Source organism: Bubalus kerabau, chromosome 15 (assembly GCF_029407905.1).
Source record: "Bubalus kerabau isolate K-KA32 ecotype Philippines breed swamp buffalo chromosome 15, PCC_UOA_SB_1v2, whole genome shotgun sequence".
Classification (NCBI taxonomy): domain Eukaryota; kingdom Metazoa; phylum Chordata; class Mammalia; order Artiodactyla; family Bovidae; genus Bubalus; species Bubalus kerabau.
Genome location: NC_073638.1, coordinates 11709163 through 11721450, shown reverse-complemented (window position 1 = coordinate 11721450; position 12288 = coordinate 11709163).

Genomic DNA, 12288 nt, shown 5'->3' with positions numbered 1-12288 from the left:
TTCCATTGGAGAAGGTGATGACACCCCAGTCCAGTACTCTTGCTTGGAAAATCCCATGGATGGAGGAGCCTGGTGGGCTGCAGTCCATGGGGTCATGAAAAGTAGGACACGACTGAGCGACTTCACTTTCACTTTTCACTTTCATGCATTGGAGAAGGAAATGGCAACCCACTCCAGTGTTCTTGCCTGGAGAATCCCAGGGACGGGGGATCCTGGTGGCCTGCCATCTATGGGGTCGTACTGGACAGGACTGAAGTGACTTAGCTCCACATATGTAACGCATCTTCTTTACCCAGCCATCTGTGAATGAACATTTAGGTTGTTTCCATGTCTTGGCTATTAGAAATAGTGCTGTGGTGAAGAGTGAGATACATGTATCTTTATGTATCTTTTCAAATTATAGCTTTTTCCAGATATATGCCCAAGAGCAGGAAAACATGGCAACTCTACATTTAGTTTTTTAAGGAAATTCCATAGTGTTTTTCATAGTGGGTACATCAGTTTACATCCCCACCAACACTTTAAGAGGATTCCCTTTTCTCCACACTTCTTCAGTATTTGTTTTTTGTGAACTTTTAAATGACAGTCATTATGACTGGAGTGAGGTGGGACTGGATTGTATTTTTTATTTGCCTTTCTCTAATAAATATAAATGTTGAGCATCTTTTAATGTGCCTGTTGATCTTCTGCATGTCTTCTTTGGAGGAAGGTTTATTTCAGTTTTCAGCCTATTTCTCCATTGGGTTTTTTGCAATCTTTTTGTTGTTGTTGCTATTCAATAATATGATAAAGCTCATACTTCTTTTAGAAAAACAATCCAGACTTACTCATTTAAGGCCAGTATATCTTATGGGAAATTGACTGAAATTACTTAGTATCTGAAATAAAATCTACCTACATATTTCTAGAGAGAGTATTTTCAAATAAGGAATCAGCTACTCATCAATATTTTATAAATGCATTTCTAGTGACAACTTTCTGTACTACAAATATGTTCAGTTCATGTTTTGAAGTAAATTCAAATCTTCTGCTTTCTTGTATGAACCCTTCAATGCTCCATTTGTAGTTCATGTTATTATCTGTTCTTATCTGTCTAGATGAATTTCTTTTATTTTAGATTTTTATACCCCTGAGTTGTTAAAATGGTATATTTTAATAATATTTAAAAATTGTTATATCCAGTTGTGGTTACAAAATATCCAGTGGTGTTATGAAGCCCTTTCCAACTTTTTTTTTTTTTTTTGCTTTTTTTATTCCATAGATACCTAAGAATATATTTAAATATTAATAAGGTAGATAGGGAAATTGGCTTATTGAATGCTAGTCTTTTTGCCTACTAGAACTGACTTTGCAAACCAGAAACAATGTCACTATAAATAGCCATAACAAATTACTTCAGAGTCCATTGATCATTCAGCCTACTTTTGTCTTTGTATCTTCTTTTATTCCTTTGTTATAACTTAAATAAAGATCTGCTTCCTTTCTAACCTTGACTTCATTATATCATCCTAATTTCTGGTGAAGCCCTCATTCTCTAGGATATTCAAAGTATTTTCATTGGTTGAGTAAAAATGCATAATGAAACTATATCTGAACTTTAAGTGTATTTTTTCATGGTACTGGGATAATATTTTATTTTCTGATTAAAAATAAGTCAAATAACCAAGCAAAAAGGGAAAGTTTTTCATTACTCAAATGCCTTAATACTTTGTAGACACTGAGTTTAAATATATTCTTTTCTAGTATTAAACCTCTTGTCCTATAAGCCTATGATTCAGAATATTTATTCTAATTGCTCTTAACTTCTAGTTATGAAACTCTGACTTTCATCTATGTTTGTGCTTTGTCTCTCTGCTTCACATGACAATTTTTTTCCAACACTTTTCCAGCTATCATAACAAACTTCTGGACTTGTCACTGCTTTCCTTTCTCAGAAATTGTTTAGCATTATATACACTGTCCCAATTTCTATTAATCAAGTAAACATTTCTTATCTGTTCTTTTTCATATGTTTCTGTTCCCCCTATTCAGGGGGGGATTCTATCTAATCTTTAGGAAGATTAGAATTATTTGTATCAAGTATATCCTCTCTTTAATGTCTACAGAAAAATTATTGCCTTTCTAATGCTTATGCCAAAATTTATTTTAGGTGGAATCAACGTATGTTTCATTTTTTAGACCTTAAGCACTCTGTAGATATTCCCTTATGATGAAATGAATTAATGTATAATTGTTTACCATTTAGTCTACAAAAACATAAAATACCAAAAAACCCCACTTTGCCATGCATGAAGAGTTCATAATCAATAACACTGATAATGGTAATTTCTGTTTTGGATTTTTTGTTTTGTTTTGTTGTCTTTTTTTATTTTTTAATATACTAAGCCATTGATTTTGGTCAAGGGGTGAGAAACTGTGATCTGTGTGCCTAATACACCCCACTGTCTAATTTTATAAATGAAGTTTAATTGTAGCAAGATTCTACCTAATTAAAAATATATATATATATTCCTTTATAGAGGCATACATGTTGCAATGGCCAAATCTCTTAGTTGTAATAGTGATTATATGACTTAAAATGTTTACTATTAAGCTCTTCAGAGGAAAGTTTCCTGATCCCTGGTTTTGATGATACTTTTCAGTTATGTATTTATTTATTTATTTATTTGCTAGATTCATTGCCATATTTATTGTCATTGTTCAGTTGCTAAGTTGTGTCCAACTCTTTGTGACCCCTGGACAGTAGCATAGCATGCCAGGCTTCCCTGTCCCTCTCTACCTCCCAGAGTTTGCTCAAATCCATGTCCATTGAGTTGGTGATGCTATTTAACCATTTATTTTAAGAAATTTCTATGTTTGCTCTCAACTTACTAGTGAGACAACATAATGGATCCTTTTTATAATAAATCATGCAGCAGAGCTTTGTTGAGGAGAGTCCTAGAAAAATATGCAGAAAACTGACACGTTAGGTAATATGGGAATATTACTTACCAGTTGGAAATCACTTAAAATATAAATAAGAGACACATGAAGGAAGGCAACTATATATTCTGAGCACTAAATATGTGGCAGGCACAGTTCTATCTCTAGATACCTAAGCACACACCATTTCTAAATTTTACATCACTTCAGCTGTGAGATATGTAGAAGTATTCTCATTTTTGGAAAGAATGTAGAGTCTCAAGGCAATTTTAATCAGCAATTGTAAATTATTTATTTATTAAATGCTATCTCTGATTTATGCACACTATTTTGAAGTTCACAGACTTTGCTATATTACATTTACAGTTTTATCTAATACTGGTAACAGCCTAGTAAAATTATCAGATTATTCTCATATTATCTAGTCAGAGTGAATGGCTAATGACTTGTCCAAGGTGAAAGTGACAAAAGAAAATATCTGAAGCAAATTCTATTTAACTCTAACTATATCTGCTTAATCAAATTTTTTGCTGAAACTTATCTTAGTAATTAATTAAAAGCCACAGGTTAAATAACTTTAAATAAGTTAAATGAATTTTTAGAGTTTTGATGTGTACACTTGAGGAGAAAAAAGCAGGCTTGCCTGATTCAACAGCCAAGTATTTTCCATTTGGAAGGTCACCTTAGTAAGGAAGAGGATGCCAAAACATTATCTAAAACATGTTTACTAATTGAGGGACTCTGATAATGCTACTATATCTTATACATTCCATCTGTGATAATACTTTGGCATGGGGTTGTATGGGTTCAGATTATTTTTCTATTATTCACAGACTATGATCTAGAGCAGTAACATAAACTCACACTGCATTTGTTTGTGATCCCATAGACGGCAGCCCACCAGGCTCCCCCGTCCCTGGGATTCTCCAGGCAAGAACACTGGAGTGGGTTTCCATTTCCTTCTCCAGTGCATGAAAGTGAAAAGTGAAAGGGAAGTCACTCAGTAGTGTCCGACCTTCAGGGACCCCATGGGCTGCAGCCTACCAGGCTTCTCTGTCCATGGGATTTTCCAGGCAGGAGTACTGGAGTGGGGTGCCATTGCCCTCTCCATTTTAAAAATGTGGTAACAATATCTACTTTGTAGAAGTTTATTGAGATAAAGTAGCTTGTATAAAGTATTTAGGGGAGTATTTCTATCACTTTCTTCCTTTCTTCTATTCCTTTTTTCTTTCTTTCTCTTTTTTCTTTCATTTCTTTCTTTCCCCTTTTCTCTACTTGATTTTCCATGCATTCAGATTCTACTCTTTTTTTATCCTATTGAACACAGGTATTTTAATTTCAGGTTAGTTGAAAATCTAACACTTGGCTTACATGAGCCCAGGAAGAATTATTTCTATTTATGATATATTTAACTTATTTAATAACTACTAAAATTAAATCTTTGAGATATTTAATTGAAAGAGCTAAAAATTATAAGACTCAGACTAAAATACACATTGATATAATTTATATTAGCTTAAAAATATACAAATAAAATGTTTAATTTTAAATGACAAGCAAAATTAATATTTTCATTATTTTAGGTACATGTTTAACTGTCCAGTTGCTCATTTTTAAAGAAATATTTCATAACAAGTAATGTAAGACTTTTTATGGGTTAGGGAAAGTGAAAATACAAGAATGAATATGCATACCTGTGAGTATCTGTGCATGCTAAACTCTCTGAAGGCAGGTGATCCATTAATTAAAATGCATTTTCAAAAGAGCTTGAAGTTGCTTAACTACTTTAACATTATTTCCTTCTTAAAAATGACAGTTTTTTTTTTGATAGATGATGGAGGTAATATATCAATCATGGTACAGAATCAGTCAGTTCAGTTCAGTCACTCAGTCGTGTGCGACTCTTTGCAACCCCATAAATTGCAGCACACCAGGCCTGCCTGTCCATCTCCAACTCTTGGAGTTCACCCAAACCCATGTCCATAGAGTCGGTGATGCCATCCAGCCATCTCATCCTCTGTCATCCCCTTTTCCTCCTGCCCCCAATCCCTCCCAGCATCAGAGTCTTTTCCAATGAGCCAACACTTCTCATGAAGTGGCCAAAGTACTGGAGTTTCAGCTTGAACATCAGTCCTTCCAATGAACACCCAGGACTGATCTCCTTCAGGATGGACTGGTTGGATCTCCTTGCAGTCCAAGGGACTCTCAAGAGTCTTCTGCAACACCACAGTTCAAAAGTATCAATTCTTTGGTGCTCAGCTTTCTTTACAGTCCAACTCTCACATCCATACATGACCACTGGAAAAACCATAGCCTTAACTAGATGGACCTTTGTTGGCAAAGTAATGGCTCTGCTTTTCAATATGCTATCTAGGTTGGTCATAACTTTCCTTCCAAGGAGTAAGCATCTTTTAATTTCATGGCTGCAGTCACCATCTGTGATTTTGGAGCCCCCAAAAATAAAGTCTGACATGGTTTCCACTGTTTCCCCATCTATTTCCCATGAAGTGATGAGACCGGATGCCATGATCTTCATATTCTGAATGTTGAGCTTTAAGCCAACTTTTTCACTCTCCACTTTCACTTTCATCAACAGACTTTTTATATCCTCTTCATTTTCTGCCATAAGGCTGGTGTCATCTGCGTACCTGAGGTTACTGATATTTCCCCAGCAATCTTGATTCCACCTTGTGCTTCTTCCAGCCTAGCGTTTCTCATGATGTACTCTGCATAGAAGTTAAATAAGCAGGGTGGCAATATACAGTCTTGACATACTCTTTTTCCTATTTGGAACCAGTCTGTTGTTCCATGTCCAGTTCTAACTGTTGCCTCTTGACCTGCATATAGGTTTCTCAAGAGACAGGTCATGTGGTCTGGTATTCCCATCTCTTTCAGAATTTTCCACATTTTATTGTGATCCACACAGTCAAATAAAAGCAGCTTGATTTTATCTACATTGAAAGCAGCCTATAGAAGTCAGAACATTGAAAAATTGTCAAAAACTCTTTCATCAAACTAGAAAGCATTTATAAACCATAGTTTCAAACAAACAAAAAAGACTCAATTTGGAATAAAAGGTGAAACTTTGACTCACTGTGGGATGTCAAATGCTGTACCCAGTATCCTTAATGTGGTGTATATTCAATAGACATCTACTGAATAAGCAAATGAAAAAATTTGTTTGAGAAATGAATCTGAAATTAGATGCATGATGGGATAGATTTCTGGCATTGTACGTAGATACACAATTTTAGGATGAATATACTAAGGATCAAAAACCAAACTCAAAACATAACCTAAAGTCTGTTTGAAACCAGAAGGTTTAATGTCTAGTTCAATCACAAATCATCTATGGTCATTTCTTTCCATTGGCAATAAATGATACTGACAGAGGAAATCCTCACCCACTTCAGTCCTGTGTGGATAATTGGAGGAGAGAAATAATTGGTAATGAATTTTCCAGCAGCTGTTGTTGATCAGTAGAAAAATTAAAACAATTGAAATACAAATTTACTTGGGCATAAATATAGGTCTAAACACCCCCACTGTGAGCAGCAAAATTTTTAATTGGCCCTGAAGTGAATATTTCTCCACTAGTAAAGCTTCCTAGGAAAGAGAAAGCTGTGAATTCCTTGCTGTGCAGTAAATAATAGTCACAGTTTTCTTTGCTCCCCTACCATTAGTGCTAGTATTGATAGAATCAGAAAAAAAGAAAGAAGAGCAATGACATGGATTTTCTGAAATTTATTTAAGGTAAGAGGATAAATGACTATGGCACATAAGAGTAAAAAAAAATATTCAGTATACAAAACTTGATAAAAAGTGTGAACACCACACTGGGATGTTTCAAAATCTAAATTGCCTAGTTATATAGTGGCTCATTGGTAAAGAATACACCTGCCAATGCAGGTGACATATATTAAATCCCTGGATAGAAAAGATCCCCTGGAAAAGGAAATGGCAACTCACTCTGGTATTTTTTCCTGGGAAATCCCATGGATAGAGGAGCCTGGTAGGCTACAGTCCATGAGGTCACAAAAGAGTAGGACATGACTTAGTAACTAAACAACAATAATGCTCGAATAGCCATTATATGTTGCTTACATCAATAAACTTTAGTCAAACTACAGTTAATTTAGCTTAGTTAATTGTTTAGATGGAATTTCAAAATGGTTTAAACAAATGAGTTTCTATGCTAATATGGAAATAGAATATGGACATAGCAATAATAATGCTAAACAATTACTAGCACATAGAATTTGCTCAAAAATTGAATAAATTTTAGTGCAATATTAATCTGTTTGTGTTGAAGACATATACGTCAATGTTGAGAGGAAATGAAAGTGTTACTCATACAGTCGTATTTGACTCTTTGTGACCATATGGACTGTAGCCCACTAGGCTCCTCAGTCCATGGAATTCTCCAAGCAAGAAAACCGGAGTGGGTTGCCATTCCCTTCTCCAGGGAATCTTCCTGACCCAGGAACTGAACCCAGATCTCCCACATTACAAGCAGATTCTTTACTGTCTGAGCCACCAGGGAAGCCAACTGAGAGGAAGACATTGTAATATTCCTTCTTAGATAGAATTCATTCTGAAGCCAGTCCAGAAACTCCATATCAATTACACAGTCCATTAGAAGTGGTCATCATTGTACTCCTATTTCTCTTTCTATCTTAATACAAAAAATGATACATTTTTCTTCATATGGACTAGATTATTTTATGCTAGAATTCAAAAAACCCAGAAACCATCTTCTCCACTAATATAGTTTAAACTCACAATTGGGGATGGGTCTATATATTTTATTTTTCTGGATCTTATATTTCTCTGGATCTTATTTCTTTCAAGTCTCTCTTTAGCTCCTAAGAATTACTTTTTCCTTGCGTGTGATCAAAATTTATTCTGTTCAGAATTTTGAAGCAAAGCCTTTGCAGTTCTCTCAACTTGGTGGTGATTATCGCTCAATAGCGTTCACTTCCCTCCATCTCTTGTTGAATATAGCTTCTATTTTTTTCCCTACAAAGAGGTTATACATTTCTGCAATCTGTTTTGCCCTATGTGAATCACATCAAACACGCCTGTGGGAGATTATGGTTCATCTTTCCTGACATCTGGGGAGAAATCCAAAGCTAAGTAGACAAATACAACACTGAGTTCTTTGAGTGAGGGGCTTGAAAATTCTATTTGATGATTTTATTTCCCCTGCAAAGCACTAAAAGAATAACAATACTTATCCATATCTGTTTCTTATAACAATTGCAGGGATTCATTAGATCATGTATGTAATGGGCTGAAAGCTCTTCACAGAAAAGCCCTCTAGGTTCTTATACCAGATTTTTATCCTTTGACACCTTTTACTGAAGCTAGGATAGTTAATTTTTTTTTTTTAATTTCAAAAGATAGCAGTGATAAAGAGAGCGTGTCACAGAACTTGTTCTTAAAAGTTCAGTATAAAACAGCAGGCATTTGGCCAATATTAGTTTTCTTCACTGTGGGGATTTTTCTCCAATAAATACCTCTAAAGTACCCTGCAGCCATGTGCTTACCTGCAGGTTCCAACTCAGTGTGAGGGATTTTGCACTAATTTGAGTCCTTACAAAAGGTGTAACTCTCCAATTTAAGACACCCAAATTCCATATACATTCAGTATATACAACTATGTGCTACATGGGAAAGTATAGCAGTGCTACATTATAATTCTTTATATAATAAAATCTGCCACAAATTATTGGGGCTATAAGAATGTGTGCATGTATTCTCAGTCACTTCAGTAGTGTCCAACTCTTTGCAATGGTATGGACTGTAGCCTGCCAGGGTCCTCTGTCCATGAAATTCTCTAGGCAAGAATACTGGAGTGGGTTGTCTTGCCCTCCTCCAGGAATCTTCTCAACCAAAGGATGGAACCCACATCTCCTGTATCTCCAGCATTGCAGCCAGACCTTTACTGCTGAGCCACTGGGGGAGCCTGAGGCTATAAGAATACATACATAAAATACAATAGAGTCACAAATTCCAGTCAAGAGGAGTTCCAATAAATAATCTTTGAACACCTAGCATAGCACTGTCCTTGAAATAAAACAGGTGCTAAATAAATGTTCAATAAAGTGATTACTAAAAAAGACAGCTCTGCTTTAACACACAAAGCTGGTTCTAGTGACTTGAGTTCTTCCTTCTGCCCTTGAAGAGATAGAAGTGAGTAGTCCTGAGGCAGGATTTCAGTTCCCTGACCAGGAATGGGACCTGAGTAGCTGGGATGAAAACCAGGAATCCTAGCTGTTAATCCACCAGGAATAGAGGCTGGAAGCAAAGTTGTCCTGGCTCTTGCCCCATTTGAGAGAAAGAAAATTTCAAAGAAGCAAAAACTATAAAAACAATTGCAAACTTTATTATTATTAGCACAGCACAGGTTGGAGAGCACACAGAAAAACAGTTTATTTATTTAAGAGAGAAGCCAGACAGGAATACACACTTAAAAAAAAAAAAATAGGGTGTCCTCTCTAGAGAAGAGGAGTACAGTAAATAGGCAGTTAAATAATTTATACAGGGGCAGTTGTCTTGGTTCTTTGCTCTGCTTTGGCCAATTATCTTAATTATTTTCTCACATTTGGCCTACGATCCAACCAGTCCATTCTAAAGGAGATCAGCTCTGGGTGTTCTTTGGAAGGAATGATGCTAAAGCTGAAATTCCAATACTTTGGCCACCTCATGCGATGAGTTGACTCATTGGAATAGACTCTGATGCTGGGAGGGATTGGGGGCAGGAGGAGAAGGGGACAACAGAAGATGAGATGGCTGGATGGCATCACTGACTTGATGGATGTGAGTCTGAGTGAACTCCGGGAGTTGGTGATGGACAGGGAGAGACCTGGCGTGCTGCGATTCATGGTGTCGCAAACAGTCGGACACGACTGAGCGACTGAACTGAACTGAAGACTCTCTATATGCATGCCTCTCTTTTTACCAAAATGGATTCCAGCAAAGAGGTTAATGGGAGGTATGACAACACTTATTATGGGGTGGTGGTAGCGTCCCCTCCCTGTTTTAACTTCCAAGGAGACTTCCTGTGTTCCTGTGTATGTGTAGTCAGGGAGGTTTCCCTGACCTCAGCAGTAGTAGATGTGGCCATCTCTTTACTCCAGAAGAGTTCAACTCCTGCCACTACCTTTGTCCTTAGAGTATCTAGAGAAAACAAAGCTCCAATTACTCCACGTGACAAACTCCAGCTGCTCAGCCTAGAGGGCCATCTACTTCCCACCTCACTTTTTCATGCATTCTCTCAGTCAGGAACCATAATAGATGTCTCACTCCCTCCTGTCAATTTAGAAAAAAGAGAAGCTGCTTTATTAATCAGTGGGCCATCAACATAAGAAATAAATGCACCCTTGGAGATTTGTGATCGTTTTTCTTCTCTATAGTCATCATGGCCTTTGGTACCTTTAATTTATTATCCCTAAATTTTCCAATCCCATGCTTCATAATGGCTAACTTTTTTGCACTGATTTTTTTTCTGCCGTGGAGTTAATGGACTGATTTAATCTTTTGATTTAAGGATAGCATCAATAGTAGAATTTAGTTAATTTGAGGCTCTACACCTACTATTAAGAGTATAAAAGCTGAAGAAAGGAGAAAAAATACAACCATATGATTGAGATGCTATTGAATAACAGTGACATTATTGAAAGGATATTGCACTTTTCAAAAAGATAAAGTAATCATAAATATAATAATTATAAAAAATTAATAAAAAATAATTAATAATAACAATAATCTTTAGGTTTTGCTATTTACTTGTGTAAATTAGAGTCATGTAAAATTTCTCACTTGTTTCTGATATTTTTCAAAGATAAATGTTACTAGCCACCATACTGCACACATGCAAACAATATAAGGACTAGATATTTTAAAAGGTAGTACTGTTGCCACTTTCTATATAACTTTCATTTTGTTCACCTCTCCATAGTATTGTCATGCTGCTTTTCCAAAACAGTTATACTATTTCCTATCCTTACAGTAATGTGATAGATCTTTGTGAATATTTCATATAGTCATTCATTTTTATTTTAGTCCTTCTAACTGGTGCAGTATTATCTCACTGTGGTTTTGTCTTCCCTAATAAATAATGATGTTGAGTACCTATTTCACGTACTTACTAATTTGTCATCCATATTTCTAATTTGGAATAGTGTCTTCTCAAATTTTTACTCATTTCTTTTCTTATTTTGGAGTTTTGATAATGCCTTATATATTCTAGATAGAAGGCATATTTAATATGTGACTTGCAGATTTTTTCTTCCTATCTCTGCCTCTTTTTACTTTCTTCATATACTTTTCAGAGTGTCAAACTTTATAATATTAATAGATTTAGATTACCAATTTGGTCTTTTATGGAACATGCTTTTCCATTAAGTATGATATTAATTATAGGTTTTTAAAGATGCTCTTTGTCATACTGAGGAAGTCACTTGTGTTCTGAATTTGCTGAACATTTGGATTTTTATATCTTTTTTTCTGTGTCTACAGAAGTAGTTTTATATATTTGTGTGTGTATATATATATATATATATATATTATTTTTCAGTTTTTTAAACTGATCAATTTCATTGACTGACCTTCAAGAGTTAGACCTTCCTTTCCTGATACAAAATATACTTAGATATGATGTATTTGATATACAGTTATATTAAATCTGCTAAAATGTTGTTTAGAATATTGTTATGTATTTGCATTAGAAATACTGACCTATGTGAGTTTTTCTATTTGAGTTTTTTTATTTCCATGTGAGTTCAAATTTTTATAATATCTTTTTATGATTTTTGTATAAAGATAATGCTGATCTTACAATGAGTGGGGAAATATTTCCTCCTTTTTGAATTTCTGGAATCATTGGTTATTATTCCAGAAGAAATAATAATTTATTCCATGTGTATTTGCTAGAATTCACAGGTGAAGCTACCTGGGATTGGAGTTTTATTCATAGGGAGGTGTTGTTAAGAACTATGAAGGGCCTGAGATTTTAGCCAATTTGCAGGCTAACAAGTTAGCCTGTCACAGTTTCATAAATGCTGGAAAAAGACAAGACAGCTTTATTATTCACAACACAACAAGCATACTAATCATTAACATATTTATATTTTTTTCCCTTGCATACAAGTCCCATGGGTATGGAGTTATTAGGCCCACATGGATATCTGCATATACAGTGGGTTGTGGTATTTGAGAGGTAACTTGAGTTTAGGGAACCTACTAATTACTTGGTGGCCCATAAATACGTCTGGTCTGTGCTCTAAGGGAGATATTACCTTTATTATCCTGAATAGCAATAAAGCCAGCCCTTTGCTCTAGAGAGAGACACTAACTTCCAAG